Here is a 22,883-nt window from a genome sequence, read left to right on the forward strand (position 1 = left end):
CCACCCCTGCCCTTATTTCAGGGCCTCTTGGAGCGCCCCTGCCCTTACCTAGGGCCTCTCAGGGCTGATCCCCATCAAAGGGGTAAACAAGGAAAAACCCCTGCAAAAAGACCAAAAAAAAAAAAACCAAAGAAGAGAAAAACAAAAAGGATTTCACCAGTAGTCCAGAGTAGGGTTCTGGTCCGTCCCCTTCTGACTCATGGACTTTTTGGATTAAGGTCTTTGCCATCCCTCAGTGTTGTCCAAAGTCTTTGCACCTGCTGGAGGCCTCCTCTGGTGTCCCAGCTTTGTGTCCCTCGCTGCATGCTGACATTGTAAATGCCCAGAATGGGAAGCACCTTCAGTGTGGACCCCTGTGTTGCTTCCCTGGCATCTCCCTCAGTGCTGGCTTTTATCCTGGCTGGGTGGTATCCAAGGATGATGTCACCTGCCCATGCCAAGTTGAGCCGTAAGTAGGCGCAGCTCACAAACTGTGTTGCTGTCTGGTGCCGGTGCGGCATGTCTGCCTCCCCTTCTCCTGGAAAAGGTAAGTTTTCCCCAGTTTCAGGGCTTCTTTTTGTAATAGTTCCCTGTCCCGCCATGGGGGGGGGGGGGCGGGGGCATCTCCTGGTGGCTGAACTCCTGTAACATAACCCTGTCTTTAAGATGTCTTGGGTCATCTCAATCTTCAGTTCTGGTTTCCTACCTCGCACTCCCTGTGTCTTCAAGGTCTGATGTTCTGTGTTGCTAGGCCTGCTTTTGTCCCCACACCTGGATAAGAAATCCTCCATGATTTTATGTTTTCCTGGCCAGTGTAATGTGTGAAACTTAAATGGTTGCAGTGCTAAGGCCCACCTAGTAATACAGGCGTTATTTGTCTTGGCTGTACTTAACCATTTGAGGGGCGCGTGGTCTGTCACAAGCTCAAATTCCCTCCCCATTAGGTAGTACCGGAAATGCTCAACTGCCCATCTAATTGCCAGACACTCTCTTTCTATCATGGCATACCATGTTTCTGCTGGTAACAGTTTCCGGCTTGCGTAGGCAATGAGTCTCTCTAGTCCGCTGTCCTCCTGAGTCAGGATGGCATCAATGGTGATTTCTGATGTGTCCATCTGTAAGATAAAAGTTTTACAGAAGTCAGGCGTGTATATTACTACATCCTTGCATAAGGCTTTCTTTAGATGCTTGAAGTTACATGTCATTTCTGGGGTCCATTTTATGGCTCCCATTTGTCACCCTTTCAAAGCTTCTGTGAGGAGTGCTGCCAACTCAGAAGTAAGGAACAAACTGTCAGTAATAGTTGGCTAACCCCAGGAATGACTGGAGTTGCTTGCTGTTCTGGGATGTTGCAAACTTATGGATTATCTCTACTTTGTCAGCCAGGAGCCTGATGGTTCCTTGCCCAACCAGGAAGCCCAAGTACTTGGTCTGTCTATTGACCAGCGCACATTTCCACAGGTTTGCTATCATCCTCACCTTTCGTAGCTCAGCCAATATGGCCCAGAGGGCCCTCTTGTGTTGCAGCCATGTCTGAATAAATATGACGATATCGTCAATGTAGGCTGCCGCATATTCTGCATGAGGGGCCAGGATCTGATCCATCAGCTGGACGTATCACTCCCTGTTCAAGCAACTTTTGGATCTCCTTGCAGATTAACCCATGAAGATGATAAGGTATTGGTTGCCATTTCTCCCATACTATCACTCCAGGAGGTGTTACTATCATGTGACAGGCATCTTGGACCCATCCAGGTTTTTTGTGGAAAACATCCTTGAATTCTTGCATCATTGCCCATATTTTGTATCTCTGGGATGTTGATAGTTCTTCTCCTACCTGGACTAAGTCTTCTGCCTTTAGTTTTGGCTCTTTCTATGTCATTCCCTGAGGACCAAGTTCCTCTGAGTCATTTTCTGTGAATATGGCCCACCCCTCAGGATCGTGCCATTCTCATAGAAGGGTCACATGGTAGATCTGCTTTTCTTATAGGTGGCCTGGTCTATGTGTAGCAGAAAGCCCCCTTTTCCTCTTGCCTGCATTTGCTCTCCCCTCTTTGGATATGTTTCTCTTTTTCTACCTTTTCTTCCTTCCTCTCTCTTTCACTTTAAGATAAGGAATTGTGTTTTAAAATTTGTATGTGTGCATTTTGTATCTCCCCTTGTAGTTTGGTATTTTTATCTATTTGTGTGCCATGGCATTTGTAGCTTATATTTTATACTCCTTTCAACTGAATGTGTTTAGTTTCATAAGTAAATTATACATTGTAACAATGTTAACAAGGGCAGGAATCAAACTGCCCTTCCCTGTATCATGCTGGCCCCTGAAAGAGCCAGTGAATCAGTGATTGAATGTGTAACGTGATTGAATGTGTAACATAGTAGCAGACAGCAATTATCACCTGGAAGCTGCAGATCAACCAACAGAAGAATTCAATAACAGACAATGTAACAACCGGGAAATCTCTAAACGTCACTGATCAAGGGCTAGAAGCCCTGGCCTGAATTAATCAACGCCAGAGACCAACTTTTGGGCTGAATATCTCCAGATCGACCACTCCCAGAGCCCTATTCTAAATTCATCAACGGACTCCCAAACCTGCCCGTACATGTGGACAACCCCTGGGGCTGACAGATGCTGTCCAGTAGCCACCGAGGGGGGGAAGTCCCACGAGGGTCAATGACCCCTGGATTGGTCAAACCTGAAAACAGGGGAGTCACTAAAGTCTGCCAAGGACAGATAAAAGGCAGTGAAAAGTGACCCTCAGTGGCGCCCTCTTGATCTCCAACTCGACCAGACCTGTCCAGCCAGAAGGACCAGACAGTGACCCCCTTCTGGAGGATAACACCATGCTGAAAGAAGCCTCGACTGGCCATCGACGGCAGACTCCAGCGCCTGTGGGATAGGTATACCTGACTCTGTAGCCTGCTACTGTGTGTGTGTGTGTGTGTGTGTGTGTGTGTGTGTGTGCATATGTGCATGTGTGTGTGTGTGTGTGGGGGGGACCAGCCCCAAGGTTTGATTACAGTGTTTCAATCCGCCTAATAAACAAGAATTTTAAGGATCCCAAGTTGGACATTTGTAGCCAACATATGGACCTCATAATCAACCAGGCCCACCTGATGAATTATTTCAAAGGGGCCTCGCCATTTTCCTTGTGGATGCGGGTAGAAGCATGAGGACCCTCTGGCCAGGCTCGAACTCCCTTTCTTGGGTCCGGATGTTGTATTTTTTTTTTTTGATAGCATGGCGCTTCATGTGTGTTATCCCTGGTGAGGTCCTGGGTGACCTGGATCTGTTGTTGAAATTCTTGTTGATAGGCGGTTCTTCGCACCTCCGGAATCCTGTTCCCAGTCCTCCTGTAGCGTTTACAGCAGGCCCCTAGGGTGGTGACCTTGTATGAGGTCAAATGGTGAATACTTCATTGATTCTTGTGGGGTGTTCTGAATCGCAAATAATACCAACGGTGTTAAGGGAACAATAATTTGGATTTTGGGGAGCACTGGATTTGCAGCTGAATACAAGCGCTTTTTCCTGTGTCTCAGCGGAGTTGCTGGTCACAAGGCAGAGTGATGTATTAAAAATAACAATGCGAATGCTTAGGCAAGCAGTTTTCTAAACAAAGTCATAGTGTTAGAGCCCATTGTATAAGATGAATAAGATGCAGCCCACCAGCTATCATCAGGAGATAAAGCAGAAGCAAGACCTTGTAAATGATGGTGAAGTCAGCAAAGAACCAAAAAGAACCATCAAGTCTTGACTGAAGGAAGCAGAGGTCAAAGCCTTATGCATGTGCTCTTAGTAGAAAGGCATGTAAATGAAGGAAATGCTTAGGCAATTCCATGCTAATAAAGTAAACAGTAAACAGAGGCGGAGCTTGAAATAGGAGGAAAATAGGTAGAACAAAAGGAGGGATAAAAACAGGAGAATGTTAATGAGTATGAACCAAGGTGTATAAAATGTGAAAAGAACTATTGTTCAGTGGAGGTCCCTGGTTTGTTGCTTTTTGGGCCCGAAGTTGTCTCCATTCTGAATAAAGGTGTTGTGAGCAATGTGTTCTGGTGTTAGCTTCCTGCTTGCTCTGGCTAATGAGTAACAGGATCCATGAGCATTTGGATCATTGTCTCCCTAGTCGTTGGGTACCGCATGAGTTGGGGTCAAAAAAATGGGAGAAGCAAATCCCACTTCTGCAGATTGCTCTGTATACATCATCAAAGCAACAGTTTTATGGCGCCGTTAAGATGCTCCAGAAGGCCATTGGTCTGGGGATGATATATGGAGGTCCAAAGTTGCTTGATTCAGAGCGTGCAGCACACGGCCCGTAGCACTCCTGACATAAAGTTCTGCCTTTGGTTGGTGAGGATTTCTTTCAGTATTCCCATCCTTGCAATCCATTTAATAACTTCTTCCGCTATCCATGGAGCACCTGTCACCGCCTGAAGTGGTATCTCCTCAGGGTAGAGTGTGGTGTAATCAATGAACACCAGTATGTACTGGTATCCCACACTGCTCTGAGGAAAGGGCCTGACAACATCCACTGGTATCCTTGAGAATGGAGTATCGATGATGGGTACGGGTTGGAGAGGGGCCCGAGCTAGGTGGTCCTCTCTCACTTTCTGGCATTCGGGGAATGTCGCACAATGGCAGGCCACCTCTTCCCCTCACCCTGGCCAGAAGAATCACCTGGTCAGCCTGGCAATGGTTTTATCATGGCCAAGGTGTCCCCCCACAGGGTTCGAGTGGGTGGTCCTCCATATTACTTGGCAGAAACAGGTAGGGTCTACTAGTTGCACTTCCTCCTGCTCTGCCGTACTCCCTTTTTGAACCCAATAGAGAAGATGGTTCCTTACCTCAAAGTATGAGGTCCCAACTGGCATCTCTACCTGGCTCTCACTGGAGTCAAGAGCTTGTGTCTGGAGTTCATGGAGCTCCTGATCTTCCTCCTGCACTTCCCTGAACTGCAGGCTACTGGCCACATCATGCAAGTTGACTTCATGGGCATTGCCCACCAATCCTTCATCCTTGTCAAGCTCTCTGATCCATCCCTCGTGGTCCTTTATTCTTCAACATCCTACTTTGGTGTCCAGGACTTGTTCTATGGCATCATAGATAGGTGTCCAGTCTTGCCCGAGCAGCATATCGCATACCAGTCGGGACACCACACCCACCAATAGCTCTCCCTGGTGTTCCATGACCTAGAGCCGGACCCACTGACGAGCAATCTGCTTGGCATCCCCGTGTAGACATGCCACCCTAACAGGGCTTGCCTCATGGTTCCTCTGGGGTGTGATGATGTCAGCCCGTACTAACTATTAAGTGCATATGAAGTCCAACGTGGCCTTGGCAGGGTGATTCTCTATCCCTGGACATCCCCAGCTGGCATTATCTGCTCCTGAGGCATAGCTACAATCTATCAGCTTGCTTGCATTGGCCTCTTTCTGTGCTTTGGCTTGTCCCCTTGGGGCATTGTCTGGGTGCCATCGCTTGCTAGGGCCACCCAGGCATTCTTGGGAGAAGTGACCCATCCTCCCACATTGGAACCAAACCCTGTCCTTCAGGTTGCCCCTGTTAAAGGGTCACCTTTGTTCTATCTCTCTAGAGGGTGGGGTCAGCTGGGTAGGAGTCTGTTTCTCTTGGCTGTGCGAAATGGCACCATATTGTTTTGACTTCCATTTCACTGCTTCAACAGGACAGTGTTTCATTTTGAGTTTTGTTTCATTTCAAAGCACTGTTCCATTTCATTTCTGTCCCAGGAGGTCAGCCACCAGGAGATGGGCAACCATCCCACCTGCCCCATGACAGGACCGGGAATGGGCAGCCCACTATTACAAAAAAACCCCAAACAAACCTGACACTGGGGCAAACTTAGCTTTTGCAGGATAAGAGGAGGCGGACACACTGCACTGCACTGGCACCATACAGTCACTCCTGCGGTTTGTAAACCACACCTACTTCCAGCCAAGAATCTGCACACAGGCAGTGGATGCATGATGGTCACTAGGCACCTGTGTTAGGACAGGGGTGTCCTTCAGCAGCTGCATCCACAACTGAGTAGCCCGTTTTAGAATACCCCCCTCCAGTCAGTCCCTCTGCCACCTGATGCCATCACCCAAGCCCAATGCTGTCCAGCTGTGCCTCTGGCTGTGGCATAAACTGCTCTGCCCTGGCTCAGATTGCTTCTGTCCCAGGTGCACCTATAGATGCTGTGCCCAGGAGTAGTTTACTCCAGCTTAAGCTGCTCTAGAGTGTATTGCTTTGCATTAATTGTATATGTAGATTCACCCAGTGTAACATACATTGACTTATAAAAATGATGCAGGTTGTGCCACTATTCACCGTAAGAGGTGAATGTTTTCTGTGCAGTTGATTAATTAACTGCTCACTAAAAGTATCAGCATCTACATGTGCACCCCTACTAGGGGGCACAAAAAAATTAACTCTGCAGCAGGGTAGTATACAGACTATACAGGTACTAACTTGCTGCAGAGTTTTTCTGTGTGTAGCAGTGCATATTTAGATGCTTACTGACTGGCTAGGGCACAAAGGTGCTTCAGTGCCAGGGCTGCCTGCTGGTTAGCCGTATGTTGAAGCACCCTCATGCCCCAGCCAGCCACTCCACAGCACACTGAGCCTAGTCAGAGTATCCCCAGGCTGGCAGAATGACCCCCAGGGCCCCTTGCCAGCCATGATTCCTCCAGCTAAGCTTCACATGTTGTGCATAAACAAACTCCAGGGCTAACTGCTCCAGCATTACTTGCTCCCAGGTGCACATTCAGGTGGCACACCCACTAGCAAAAAACTCCAGAGCAATAAACTCCAGAGTTTATTCATGTGCACTAATTGCATATCTAGATGCACCCAGAAAGATGTAAGATAGGACTGTAAGTGCAAGCTATTCTAGATGTGTGTGGTTCTATCCCACTTTAATTGCTGTGATACAGGCATTTTAAGAAATAGTTCCTGCCAGCTAGGATGTAATCCTTTGGATTAAAGGGAAGAAATTTGTGTTTTTAAGAGTGAAGGTACCAGTTACAAGTCCCATTGTCAGCTAAATAAAATTCTGTTACAAGAAACCAGTTCTTTAAGTTGATCATCAGGTTGCTTTTCTGAGTGTTACTGGACACAATAATTGTATCACTGATAAACAATAAAAAGCTATCTTCTTAAGAATTATCACATATCTTAATCATCATTTTCATGTCCCAGAATGAAAGCAAACATCAGGTAGATGAAGAAGAATACTTCTTATTAACTAACCGATTGATTGCATTTGCTTATTTAAACATTTTCATCATCTACATAGCCTTATGAGAAAAAGCATTCTTTTCTGTTATGATTGCCCACAGATGTCATGCAGTTCAAACATATTCACCATCATTTACACATTATTGTTCTTTACCTTGCATGAAATGTTATTAGTGGATGAAAAACAGAGTAAGTTTTTTTCTTTCTGTTCTTTGGGGGAAAATGGTTATTATTCTTTTCCTTATTTTCCTACTGAGTCTTACATAATAAATAAGATCCCCCAAATCTGTCAAATTATGGCAGAACACTCTTTTACTTGTAGTGTTATACTTTAAGAGATATCAGAATTTTACAATAATTCATAATCTATCTGCCAAGAGAGATGTTTTTAAAATCTTTTTCTTCATAACTGCTCTGCCAATTCACCAGGCAATTCTGGGCATAAATACATCATCCTGAGGAATCTATCATATGTACTCAAACATAAGACAATCCTGATTATAAGATAACTCCCTAATACTTACCTTCTGTATAATGAAAATTTATGAATGTATTATAATTTTCCAGGTATAGAATCTAATTACTGGTGGTTTGCCTTGAATTTTCCCCCCTCCCCCTGCAACAGCAGGGGCAGGGTGGAATCTGCAGGATTAGGTAGCCCCCTTGCTCAACTTGGGGCACCCAGCTCCAGTGCAAGACACACGGGTGTAAGCCCATTGCTCCCGCATGAGCTCGGGCCCTGGCAGACCCCCAGCTGGACCCCAGCACAAGCTGGGAGATAAATGGGGGCCATGGTGGGTGGGCAGTAGCCAGTGAGACAGCTGAGTGGAGCCAAGGAGGGTCACCCCCCCCCCCACAGTTCTTACTTGGCCCAGCCCTTAGGGAGCAGTAGGGGAAGGTGGAGCACTTGCCTGCCCCTTTCTCCAGCAGGACAGAGGTGCCTACCAGCAGGCGGCTCTTTGCCCAAAGAATGAGTAGGGAGGAGCAAGGAAGGCTAGCAGGACAAATGCATACAAGAGGAGTACCCATGAAGTCCAGCCAGGGGTCGCTTGGACAAAGGTCATCTCCAGACCCAAGACACCCTGTGCCAGGGTCACCACCCCCCTGGAAATACACAATGGATATGAACCCCTTGTAGTACCAGTAGAGCCAAGTGAGCTGCCAGCTCCAGCATTAGAGGAAAAAAGGCAAATCGCAACCACCCCAAGGAAGAAATGCAGAGTGATCATCACAGGCGACTGCCTCTTGAGTGGGGCAGAGGCAGCAATCTGCCACCCTGACACTTTGCCTGTGAGGCCTGCTGCCTCCCAGGTGCCCCTATCCAGGATATAGCCCAAAACGTGTCCAGCCCTCTGTTCAATACCTCATGCTCCTCATCCATGTGGGCACAAATGACATGGTTCAGAGCAATCCCAGCTGGGTTAGGAGTGACTACAGGGCTCTGGGGGCAGGGCTCAAGGGGTTATAGGCACAGGTAGTTTTTTCTTCAATCCTCCTGTTTATGGGACACGGGCACAAGAGGGAGAAAAGAAACAATAAAGTTAATAGAAGACTGTAGCACTGATGCCATCACAAAGGCTTTGGCTTCTTTGACCATAGCCTGCACTTCAGAGGTGGAGGCATAGGTTTGTTGGGAAGGGATGGCCTCCATCTCACTCCAATGGGGAAGAAGTTCTTCTTGTCCAGAATGGCAGACCTACTCAACAGGGCTTTAAATGAAGCTCACCGAAGGACGGGTGGATAACCATTGGTGCAAGCCCACCAAGCGACAACTGCAGAATTAGTAAGCCACGCAGCACAAGGGACACAAGCAAATTCCAAACAGAACTCACTCCTACCCCAGCCAAGGGACAGTACTCTTCTAGGAGTGTTGGGAAGCCTAGGACCTCTGATGGCAAGCTTACTTGCTTATATACAAATGCCAGGAACCTGGAGAACAAATAGGAGGAACTGGCCCTTCTGCTAAATAAAAATCAATATGATCTCATTGGAATAGCAGAGACCTGGTGGTACTTCACCTATGATTGGACCACAGTTATAGATGGCTACACCTTGTACAGGAGCGATTACATTGCTAAAAAGGGTGGGGGTGTAGCTTTCTATGTGAAGGAGCAGTACACTTCCCTACAAGTGGAGTTTGGCACCCACGGAGAGTAACTTGAGACCCTTTGGGTCAAATCATGGGAAAAACATGGTGAAGGGGACTGTGAAGGAGTGAGATAGAACTTACAGCATAGAGGGCCGGCAGGGCTGCAGCTGCATCCCGGAAGGGAAGGAAAATACCCACCCAATTTCCGGAGCAGCATTTCATTCAGGATTGGTGGAGGGAGGCTGCTCAAAGGTATTTTCTGCCCTGGGGAGGGGCAGAGTGGGGTCAGTTCCTTGCAGGCCACAGGGAGAGAGGAGCAGCTGAGCATCTCGGCAGGCAGAAACTGCAGAACCTGCCTGAGGAACACGGCAGGAGTGACCCTGAGGCAGGCAGAGGCCTGCAAACACGCAGCTAGTGGTAATCTCCAGAGCAGAGCTACAGCTGAGGATCCAGAGCAAGGGAGTCCACAAGGTCTGAGAGAATCTCCAGAGTGGAGTTTTCCAACAGAGGATCTGGGGGAGGGCCTGAAGGAAAAAATCTACAGCACAGGGGGGAGACCCCAAAGAGACTGTGAACATTCATAGGGGTGCAGGGCAGGCTAACACATAGCAAAGAATGGACTAAGGGATTGTTTTGCCTGAATTATGTTGATTTGGAAGTTGAGCACCTGATCATGATAAAAAGGGACAGTGCCAGAGCCTGACAAGAAGGCTGAGAAGCAGCTGGGGTTTTTCTGTGATTTCTTTTTGCTGTTTATTTTGATTGATTTTTTTTTTGAGCACAGGCCAAGACTGGCCCCTGGAAGGGTGTACCTAAAAGAGGCACTAGGACACACTGGGGTAGGGGCAAATAAGGTTACAACAGGTAGCACTGCAACTTGGCTGTGGAAGAATATTGTAAACACCATCTGGAGAGGCTAGGCTGGGGTAAAGGAGAGGTTTGGAGTCCCACAGTAGACACAGGGATCAAAACCAGGCAGGATCACTGTGGGCATTGCCTCCTGGGAATATATAGGTCATCAAAGTCATGCAAGGTGAGAAAATGTAAGATCCACTTCCTGGAAGACCTGGTGATCCAGAGTTGAGGTCTACCCTGTCTCCACCTGTAAGCAGATGAGCTCAGGGCAGTTCTAGCAAGCCCTATAATACCTATAGATGTCACAGGGACATATTGGTAGGAGTCTACTACAGACCTCCTAACCAAGAGGAAGATCTAAACCATGCATTCACAGGGGAGCTTGCAGAGGCTGTACACACTCAGTGCATGGTTGTCATGGGTGACTTCAACTACCCTGATGTCTCCTGGGAGGAGCACTTTGCCAAATCTGATCAGTTGCGTATCTTTCTCACCTGCACTGGCAAACTCTACTTGTCTCAAGAATTGTACGGGACAACAGGAGGTAAGGTGCTCCTGGATCTGGTACTGGCCAAAAGGGGATGAACTAGTGAGTCACCTAAGAATCAAAGGGAAGCTGGGAGACAGTGATCATGAGTTCATCACTTTCTCTGATCATTGCAATGCTGACAAATCAGTCAGCAATGCAGAAATCCTTTATTTTAGGAAAGCTGACTTTCATAAGCTCAGGATGCTAGTTACTGAGGCCCTGAGGAACCAGGATCTAACAGGGAGAGGAGTCCATAATGAGTGGCTGCTCCTTAAGGACATAATCATTGAAACACAAGAGAAGTCCATCCCAGCCCACAGGAAAGGTAGAAAAAGTGGCTGGGCTGGGCAGGATTGATAGGGTATGGGCAAACATATGTCCATCATTTGTGAAGATCTCATGAGGGAACACCTTGAGAGGCTGAACATCCACACACTGGCTGGCCTGGACAGAATGTACCCAAGAGTGCTAAAAGAGCACTCTTGGGTACATTCAGCATAATTGGCTGACATCATAGTGAGGCCAATTATGAGGATATTTGAGAACTCATGGAGCTCGGATGAGGTTCCTGAGGATTGGAAGACAGCCAATGTAGTGCCCATCTTCAAGAAGGGGAGAAGGGAAGATCCAGGGTCAATCAGTTTGACCTCAATCCCTGCAGAGGTATTGGAAAAAAAATTTACAAACCCATTAACAGCAGGCTAATGGAATGCAACATTCTGAAAGCAAACCAATATGGCTTTGTTGTGGGTAGGTCTTGCCTGATCAACCTCATTTCCTTCTATGACCAGGTGATGCATTACCTGGATAAAGGAGAAGAGGTTGATAACATCTACCTGGACTTCAAAAAAGCCTTTCACTTGGTCTCCCATTAAGTCCCCATGGTTAAACTGGGGAACTACAGCCACGACAACCTCATGATCTGATCACTCGGGAACTGGCTCCATGGCCAGACCCAGAGAGTGATTGTCGATGGAACCATGTCAATATGGTGCATGGTTTCCAGCAGCATCCCCCAGGGCTCTGTACTTGGACCAGTACTCTTTAATATATTTATAAATGATTTGGATTCAGGTATTACAAGTAGACGGGCTAAATTCTTTGGTAAAACCAAAATATGGGGAAGTGTGGCCACACTAAAGGATAGGCTGGCGATTCAGGCTGACCCAGACAGGTTTGCAAGGTGGGCGAATCAAAACCTGGTGGCATTCAACACAGAAATGCAAGGTGCTCCACCTCAGGAAAAAAAAAATCCACATCATATTTATAAGCTCATCAGTGCTACATTCACTAGCACCATGACTGAAAGGGATTTGGGGGTCATGATTGACCACAAAATGAACATGAGCCACCAATGCAATGCTGCAGCTGGCAAAGCAAATAAAACCCTGGCTTGCATCTATCAACACATCTCAAGCACGACTCAGGAAGTCATCCTCCTGCTGTACTCAGCCTTGGTGAGGCCATAGCTGGAGTACTGCATCCAGTTCTGGGCTCCACACTTTAGGAAGGATGTGAAGAAGCTAGAGAGAGTCCAGAGGAGAGCCACACGCATGATCAGAGGGCAAGAGAACAAGCCATATGTGGAGAGGCTGAGAGGCATGGGACTCTTCAGCCTTGAGAAGTGAAGGCTCAGGGGGATGTGGTGGCAGCCTATAAGTATATATGGGGTGTTGACTGGGAACTGGGGAACATCTGTTTACTAAGGCACCCCAAGGGAAGACAAGGTCCAATGGTCACAAACTCTGAGCAGACCGTTTTAGGCTGGACATAAGAACTAACTGTTTACTTACTCTGGACACCGTTAAGACCCACGTGGATGCTTACCTTGCAGGGATCATTTGACCCCAGCAGACTTCCTGCTCCTTGGGTAGGATGCTGGACCCGATGATTTTGCAAAGTCCCTTCCATTGTCTATGAAATCAATGAAACTTTTTACCCCACCTCCCTACAATACAAACAAACAATGCATGACATAAGTTCAAAAGCAAAAGGTTCATGATTTACCATAAAAGTTCATTAGGCTGGGGCCAAGTAGGGACAACAACATTTCAAGCCATGGTGACCCCAGAGCTCAGCATTGCTCAATATGCATATGTACACCAGATAGCCCCGAGAAAGGACCCGTGTGTTACTTAGCCCCCACCTATGCCTGGAAGCATGTGTTCTTGTCATGAGTCCTGGCTGGATAGCTCCTGGCCAGCTTCATCAGGCTGAGGAAGCATCTGCGGTTGGTGTGTGTGCCATTCCTGGATGGAATGAATAGTGAAGAAGCCAGAGGCTGGCATACCATGCAGGCACCAAAGCCAGTCAGTGAAAATGTAAATTAAGGTGTCAGGTAGTGTGGGACAGGATGGGAGGGCGGGAAAGGGAGATGTAGCAGGTAAAAGTAGAGAGGTACCTGGGGAGTCAGATTTATGACACAGTATAACCTGACCAACATCTGACTCCCCAGATACCTCTCCGCTTTTACCTGCTATATCCCCCTCCCTCTCCCCCTCCCAGCCTGTCCCTCACCCCCTGACACCTCAATTTACACTTTCACTGACTGGCTTTGTTGCCTGTATTGCATGCCAGCCTCTGGCTTCTTCACTATTCCTTCCATCCAGGGAGACCACACACACCAACTGCAGATGCTTCCTCAGCCTGATGAAGGGTTTTAAACCCAAAAGCTTGCTAAAATATATTTCACCAACTATTCAGTTGGTCTAATAAAAGATAGCAGATTGACCCAAAGACCCTTGTCTGTCTTGTGTGTCTTAGGGGCAGAGCAGGATGAATGCAGCAGGGATGGTAGCCTTTAACAGGGGGCCTTGCCAGTGCAGGTGAGATCTTGGCCCACCCACCTGTTTCTGGGCCAACTGCCCACACCTCTTTTCCTGCCATGTCTTGATGGAAAACTGATTCAGATGTTACCTAGGCAGGAGGCTGCCCATTTAGGCCCCTGATGTCTAGGGATGACATCCATTCTGCAGCTTCATACCTCCTATACACTGCAGCCCATGCCTTGCAGACAGCATCCCAGGCAGCTAAGCTCACCTGAGGCCTCACAACTCCACTGCAACCAGCAAGCCTCAGGCCTCTCAAAGATTTAACTGGTTTGGGCTTTCCCTAGCCAGGACTGTATGTGCATGTGGTGATGGAAGGTTATAAGGTACCTTCTACCCACCTTTCACCAGGGAGGTTTGCAGTCCTGGCATTTCTTAGGGCTTGCCACTCCACCAGCAGTCACACCAGGCCTCCCAAACCTGGCAGGGTGCAGTTTTAGGTGATGCCCAGGACCTGGGCCCTCCTCCTTCCACATAACCTGAGCCCATAACTCCAAATTCATCCTGTCACAGGAGCTCAGCAGGGAGATGCTCTTCCCTTTCTGACTGGTGATACAGTGAGTGCTGCATCCAGCTCTGAGAGCAGTGGTTTAAAAAAATGGAAAAAGGAAATAGGTGTGAATGGGGTGAGGAGAGTGGCACTCACTCTGTCTGTATGTGGAGCTTGGGTAACCCCAGCAATGGGAGATTCACCTTGAGGAACACCAACTGCTCCAGCAAACTAGGATCCAAGGAGGTGCAGTGGGGTGTCACAACTTCCCCAGCAATGCTGAACACCCTCTCACTGGGAACATTGGTCAGTGGATAGGACAGGTATTCCTGGGCAAGCATGGCCAGATCCTGCCACATCTGGCTGTGGCTTGCCCAGTAAGACGAGGGGTTGCAGAGTAGCAGCTCCATATCCTCAGCAAGATAGGTAGCCACCAAGGCCTCGGTGCTGGGGTCTGTTTTGCCCCAGAATTCAAAAGTCATGTAATTCCTGACAAACTATACCTGTTCATTTAAATAGCAGCCAGATTCTGTCACACACACTTGGAGCAATGCCTTGCTCCACAAGGAAACTCATTGCCTGAGATAGGCAGGAAGACAAGATACAAAGAATATGTTTTAAGATACAACTTTATTAACTTAAATTATCTGGGAGCTTCCAGCAATAGCTAATACAATGCAGGCCATGATTTGTCCCTTAATTGTTTGTACCTGTCAGAGCTGCTCTGAGGTTCAATGCTTTCACAGCTAGGTCCCATCTTGCTGCCAGGAGCAGTTGCCACCCTCCCTTCATATGAACTCAAGTTTATAAATGACCACCATTAATATTGAAGTGACTGCATTGGTTTTAATAGGACCAATGGTGGCAGTATCTACCCTTCATTCAGTTTTTGGACCTCTATTATGTCACTATGTATTGCATTACATAGAGTGAATAAAGTCGTCATAGCTAAACAACAAAGCTATACTGTGACTGATCTCCAAAACAATGTCATAATATTGCCAGTAGGATGATAATGTACATATGATCCCAGTCACCACCTCTAAGTCAAATTTTGGCTCAACAGACGTCCTATTAAACCACCCTACAATTACAAGGCAGAATGTGACCTCTATACCTCATCTTTAAAATATTATTTAATAATTATCAACCTATATAAAGTGCTTTACATGCTGCATATTTCCCTACATACAAATAATAGTGAGCAGAATATTTACTATCGCTGAGACCTGTTATAAGACTTCATTGATTAATGTCTGTAACATGCCTTGACACCCTCATAGAAAATACTCATTCTTTCCCTAAAGATGGATAATTGTGAGCTGCATCAGCAGTGTATGATTGTTATCTTAAATGCCTTATATTGGGTACCACTAATATATTTTCACTTAAATAACAACAATGTTTTGGGGACCATAAAGCAAGCAATCTTATCATTACTCTGAAGAACTCTGATTGCTTCTAGGAAGTGCAGATTTAGCAATATAATGAAGTTCTTATAAATTAAATGCTTTTTTCCCGTTTCCATAGAGGAGGAACAACCCTCCTGAAGATGACAAAACAGTAAACAAAAGTATTCATAGACTATTTGAGAACGAAAACTTTGTCTGCAGATGGTGGCCAGAGAGGAAGGAAGGGTTGGTGGGGTGCTGTGAAGTGTGTCCTAAGATTTTCCATTACTGTCATATATGCATGTTTTGGATAATTATGATCAGTGCCAGAACCCTTGACATTTCCTTATCACTATTACAACTCCTGCATTGCTCTAAAATAGAATATAAATTTGCCTCATTCAAATATAAATATTTTTTAACATTTATTTTGCTGTATATTGTGTTTCCTGTTTTAGAATATATTCTAACAACACATACTAAATTAAAAAGCTGTAAAATGTAAAATGTATAGCTGAAAGATCTTTTCCTTCTATATCTGAAGAATGATTTTGAGAAAGAAAAGAAGTTAAAAGACCACATTTTGTTCTGTTATGGAAGAGAGTGATTCCATCCAGCATTTCACAAGACATGTTCTCACACATCTTGAAAAGTGAGACAATGGGCTTGTACTTTCCATTTGCACCTGATAAAAACCCCCCAACTCTAACACTGAAGTTGGCCTAAGTGTCCATAAGAAAATATGGGAGGGGGAATGCTGGACAGTTTAGGTAAAATGATCATCCCTATCTCCTTTTACATATCAAACCTGATTTCTGCCTTACAAATGTAAAGAGCATACATTTAAATGTCAAATCATGCTAATTGTGATGCTTCAGATTATGAGAAACTGAATCAATCTCAGTCTAAGAGACAGTGGGGATTTCATTTTGAAGCACTTTAAATAGTGCCCACTTATGAGCCATTTGCAAATAAATAGGCAAACCAGTTCACAGTTTGAGAGCCCTATTGAATTATTTCTTACAATTGTATTCTCAGATAGAAAATAAATACTGGTCATTTTCTGTTATACAGATGTTTGTGGTTATATTGTCCAAGCCCATTTTTCTCTGCTCATCTCTATTTCTACAGTGTTTGCTAGATTCAGATACTTTAACTGAAAAAACATGGCTTTAAAACAATAACAATCAGGATGACACCAATGGTATATGAACTTCTGCTTGAAATGTGGTTGCCTCCTGAGTCTCCTTTTAAGACTAGATCTATAATCCCACTGAAAGAAACAATATTCTTTCTGCTGAATTCACTAGACTGTTTCAGGCCTTTAGATTACAATAAGAGAAACTCTGGTTTAGCAAGGTACTTCCTAATTAACTGTGTCATAAGACACCTGATACCACTCTCCTGAAAGTAAATCACTGATTACTGAAAAGAGGGAATTAAATAAAGAACATAAAATAGTCCATTGTTTTAGAAAATATATAGTATCTTTGATTTTCCATAATGACAGCATACACTAGTGTTATTGTACATAAATTACAAACAGATTGGATAGACAAGCTATAAAAATGTAGAGCAGTAATAATTATAATATTGTACAAATTTGAATCAATTCACAACAATTTGACAAAACTTTTCATGACAGCTTTAATTCATGGTCAGAGGGAGGGTTCATCTTCTGTTCGCTAATCACACAAACCAGTATTTGTCCTTATGAAGTTCCTTAAACTTGAATATTACACTTTTATCAAACATATACTCAAAGGACCCAAACTACCAGGATGGAAAATTAGCAGCCACTGCAGGCAGGGAATGTTCATATCAGTAAAATAAGACCTCAAATCAACACTTTTCACATTGTCTTCTTAATACTTGTCAACAGTACTAATCATGGAAGTGATAATCTTGAACAGGGCCTAACCAGTATGGTAATTTTACTATTGTGAAGCAGGTGGAACTGAAAGAAAAATCTATTATTCAAGGTAAAATTATACAATAAAAATCATTAATGAAATGTTGTTGGCTCTGAATCTTCCAAGCATAAATTTTGCCATGGTCATTTTGTCTCATGGGAACAGAGACAGAACAGACTGTGTGGACACCTTTAAGAGTGTTACGTATAAGTTGTTACACAGGCCCAGGAATTGCTGGAGGGAACAACAGAACTACAGGCAGAGTAGTGCTCTCTGAATAAACAGGCTTTATCATTTTATCAGCTTAACTCCTTAATCTTCCAAGAACAATACATGGTACCAGGAATGGGGTATGAAGAAAGACAAAAAATGGAGTATCTCAGACTTCCTGAAGAGTTAAAGCTGTCCAGAAATGCAACAGAAAACTGGAAAAAATTTAAGCAGAGCCTTATCATATATATGATGGCCAGTGGAGCTACAGAGAAGGAAGATCCACTTAAGGTAGCTATGTTTTGAAAAAATATAGCAGGCCCAGCAGCTGTTTTTTTTATAATAGCCTACAACTGTCAGAAGCAGAACAGAAAAGCTATGGCACTATAATAAGAAAGTTTGAGGAATAGTGTATACCCAAACAAAATGAAACCTTTGAATGGTATAATTTCCACATGAGACAGCAGAAAGAATGTGAGACAATAGAGGAGTTTGTCAAATAACTCAGACTGCTCAGCCAGACATGCAACTATGGAGACCTAAAAGAGTCCATAATCAGAGACCAAATAGTATTGGGTATAGGGGATAGAAGCCTCAATAAAAGACTGCTGGGGGATCTTGAACTTAATTTGGAAAAGGCAGTTAGAATGTGCCAAATGGCTGACATAAAAAATGCCAGGCTGCAGAAGCTGAAGGAAAAAACAGAACAAGCTGAAGTAGACAGGATTATAAGACTGCAGAAACCTAAGGCAACACATAAACAGTACAGAAAGAAGGACCTCACTATGAAGCAGGAAAGCAGAGACCAAAGAGAATTGCTTGAAGAAAAAATGATCAGCTGCAGGTGCTGTGGGGGTTACCACAAACCCATGCAATGCCCTGCATTTGGTAAGCACTGCAATAAATGCAAAATATTCAAACACTTTGTAAGAGTTTGCAGAAAGGAGCTGGATGCACCACACAATAAACAATAGGTGCATGCTGTATGCAACAAGGAAGTGGGAGAATTTCTCATTGGCACAACACAAGAAGTTCACTTTTCTGAGGATTGGGCAATCACCCTAAATACAAATAAACTGTACAAATAATTGTAACTTTTAAATTATATACAGGGGCATAGCAATGTAATACCAGAATACATTATTCAAAAAATGAAAACTATACCTATGTACTATGAGAATAAGAAAGTGAAACTTAGAGCATATAATGGGAACATGATTGCAACCAAGGGTGTTTGTGCATTAGACACAAGGGTAATATAGTAGAAGTTCAGTTTGTAACGGTCCCAGGAAAGCTCATGCCAATTATTGGGTTGTGAACATGTAAAACTCTAGGTTTGATTAAGAGAATGGATGTCACTGAAGGACAAAAAAGCAAAAACAGAGAAGAAGAGTTTTACGATGTTTTTCAAGGCATAGGGAAACTGTCAACCGAGTACAAGACAGAATTAAGAGAACCAAATACTCCCACCACACATGATCCAATAAATGTTCTCCTTGTATTAAGGGATAAATTGAAAAAGGAATAAAATAGAAAAGTTAAGATGGACACAATAGAAAAAATAACCAACTGCTTGAGTTCATTTACTGGTCATAATAGAAAAAAAAAATGGACACTTGAGACCATGTCTAGTTCCTAAGCAAATGAATAGGTATATCAAGGGAGGATTTTCCCATTTCCACCAGGGAAGAGGTTTTTTGAGATGTGGCAGAGGCTAAACACTTCTCCACTTTGGATGCCTCTTCTGGGTTTTGGCAAGTTCCCCTTGAAAAGCACAGCACTAGATTATGTACTTTTAATAAGCCCTTTGGAAGGTATTGCTTCCGTAGGCCTCCTTTTGGACTGTGTTCTGCATCTGAAGTATTTCACAGCAAGGAGCAACAAATTTTTGAAGATCTTGATGAATTATGGTTTACACTGATGTTGTATTAGTTTGGGGACATACTATGGAAGAACATGACCTGAGGCTAAGCAAGGCACTAGAGATATCTCGCAGAGCAGGTTTGAAACTGAACAAACAACAATGGAAATTCAGGGTCAAAGAAATAACATATCTGGGAGAAAAAATCTCTGAGAAAGAGGTTCAAATCAATCCTGCAGGGGTTAAAGCCATTATTAACATGCCACCCCCTACAGATAAGGAAGGGAGTAAAAAGATTACTAGGAATCAATTTTGTAGGGAAATATCTACTTAACTTAGCAGAGCAAACCAAACACCTTAGATCAGTCCTACAAAAGAATGCTCAGTGGATATGGGGGCTTGAACATCAAGCTGAATTTAGAAACTTGAAGAAAAAAAATAGTGAAAGATCCTGTACTAAAATACTATGACCCTAAAGACCCATTAAATTATCAACAGATGCATGTAAAGAAGGCATTAGAGCAGCTTTGCTTAAAAAACATGGGGATAGCTAGAGACCAGTAGCATATGCATCTAGGGGGCTCTCTAAGTCAGAGTGTCTATAAGCACAATTGATAAAGAAAGTTTAGCTCTTGTATATGGCTGTAAAAAAATAATATATTCATCTATGGGAAGCCTGTGACAGCTGAAACTGATTGTAAACCTTTGGTAACTATTAGGTCTGTATGAAGCGGCAAGTATTCAATCTGGATTTGGATTCGGCCGATTCAAGTCACTGTCCTGATTCAATTCGGCCACACTGGATTCAGAGATTCGGCCATAGACTATAATGTGGAATCACTAAAATACCTATAACTTTGTCATTTGTTTGCCCATTTGAATGAAAACAGCAGAGATGGGTAGCCCCTTCTCAGGGCATGAAGCCTGCCAAGTTTTGAGGAGATAGGCACAGGGGTTTCCGTAAAAGTGCACCTCATACTGTTGACAGAAAAATAAATATCACCTGTGTGTGTTCAGGGATGTAGGTTGTAGCCATGATGGTCTAAAGACATAGGCAGACAGGTTCTTTGGGTCAATCTGATATCTTGTATTGGGCAACTGAATAGTTGGAGACATATATCTTAGTAAGCTTTCAGGTTTAAAAACCCTTTGTCAGGCAGGGGAAGTATCTGTAGTTGGTGTGTGCGCTCTTCCTGGATAGAATGAATAGTGAAGAAACTAGAGGCTGGCATGCAATGCAGACAAGAAAGCTGGTCAGTATAACCTAACCAACATCTGACTCCCCAGATACCTCTCCGCTTTTACCTGCTATATCCCTCTCCCTTCCCAGCCTGTCCCTCACCCCCTGACACCTCAATTTACACTTTCACTGACTGGCTTTGTTGCCTGTATTGCATGCCAGCCTCTGGCTTCTTCACTATTCCTTCCATCCAGGGAGACCACACACACCAACTGCAGATGCTTCCTCAGCCTGATGAAGGGTTTTAAACCCAAAAGCTTGCTAAAATATATTTCACCAACTATTCAGTTGGTCTAATAAAAGATAGCAGATTGACCCAAAGACCCTTGTCTGTCTTGTGTGTCTTAGGGGCAGAGCAGGATGAATGCAGCAGGGATGGTAGCCTTTAACAGGGGGCCTTGCCAGTGCAGGTGAGATCTTGGCCCACCCACCTGTTTCTGGGCCAACTGCCCACACCTCTTTTCCTGCCATGCCTTCATGGAAAACTGATTCAGATGTTACCTAGGCAGGAGGCTGCCCATTTAGGCCCCTGATGTCTAGGGATGACATCCATTCTGCAGCTTCATACCTCCTATACACTGCAGCCCATGCCTTGCAGACAGCATCCCAGGCAGCTAAGCTCACCTGAGGCCTCACAACTCCACTGCAACCAGCAAGCCTCAGGCCTCTCAAAGATCTTACAGATCTAGGCTTTCCCTAGCCAGGCCTGTGTGTGCATGTGGTGGAGGGAAGTTATAAGGTACCTACTACCCACCTTTCACCATGGAGGTTTGCAGTCCTGGCATTTCTTAGGGCCTGCCACCCCACCAGCAGTCACACCAGGCCTCCCAACCCTGGCAGGGTGCAGTTTTAGGTGATGCCCAGGACCTGGGCTCTCCTCCTTCCGCATAACCCCAACCCATACCTTCAAGTTTGTCTTGGCTGGGGAGCTCAGCAGGGAGATGTTCTTCCCCTGCTGGCTGGAATAAATTAATCTGCCACCTCAGGCTTTGTGAGAGAGGCATTAAATGATTCATAAAACAAGCACAAAAAGCAAATGAGTGCAGAGTGAGGATAGTGGCATACAGACATCTTCAGCTGGTGGAGCTTGGGGGACCCCAGCAGTGGGAGGTTCACCATGAGGAACACCAGCTTCTCCACCAAACCAGGATCCAAGGAGGTGCAGTGGGATGTCACAACATCCCTAGCAATACTGAGCACCCTCTTGATCAGAATATTGGTTGGTTAGATAGGTGGCCAGTAAGGCTTCCGCGCTACCTGCCAGATGGTGGTGCCTCTATACCCCAGCACTGAAGCTATGGCCTTGGCCCACATTGGCAGTGGCTGTGGTGGAGGAGATTGGCCTGTGGTTGGAGTGCTGTCACGGGAAAGTGGATCCACCTCTTCCACGTCCTCCTGCTTCTGCCCTTCTGCCTCCCTGACTCTTTTAACCAGGACCTCTGTCCAGTGATCCAGGGTTTTGCTGCTGCATATGCTCCCCTTCACCCTCAGGTTGCACATGGCTGACAGCACATGAACTGTACTGGACCACAATGGATCCAGCCATTTTTTGATGCCCTCCTTCAGCCGCTTCACCTGTGCCTGCACCTCTGGGGACAGCAGCTTGCCTGAGCCAGGAACATTGATCCCCTGGGAACTTCTCCATTTGATTCTCATGCTCCTTCACTATGGGGATCACCTGGCTAAGGATGGCATCTCCAGCAGTGAAGCTCTTGATGGCTTCGAGGAATGGCTTGAGGACCACCAAGATTTAGGACATGGTATCCTATGCTGTTTTGTTAAGGGGGTCACTGATCCCAAACTCCCAGACCAAGACCATCTCATGGATGGCTTTCTGTTGCTCGATCAGCCTTTCACACATCAGGTATGTGAAGTTCTACCGAGTCTCCACATCCTGCATGCTTTTGTGCTGCAGGATGCTTAGTTCTGCCTGTTCGTTCTGCAGCATCTTGCCCTCCTTGATGCTCCAGTGGAAGCATCCTGCCACCTTCCTGCATTTTGAAATAAGATGGCTGGTAGTGGTGATGATGGCACCATCACTGGAAGCTCTGTCCCCCTCCAAGGTGTCCCTATGAGGTGGAACTTGTGTGCCACAGAGCAGATGCCAATAAAGTTGGCATCACACACTGCCTTCAATGTATTGGCCCCATTGTCAGTGACCATGAAACCACGGGTGAGCTCACCCCTGAACCATGCAGTTGGTGCCATGGCACCTGTGGCTGGTGATGGATGAGTCACACATAGCTACCATGATC

The sequence above is a fragment of the Alligator mississippiensis genome, chromosome 2, assembly GCF_030867095.1.
Source record: "Alligator mississippiensis isolate rAllMis1 chromosome 2, rAllMis1, whole genome shotgun sequence".
Classification (NCBI taxonomy): domain Eukaryota; kingdom Metazoa; phylum Chordata; order Crocodylia; family Alligatoridae; genus Alligator; species Alligator mississippiensis.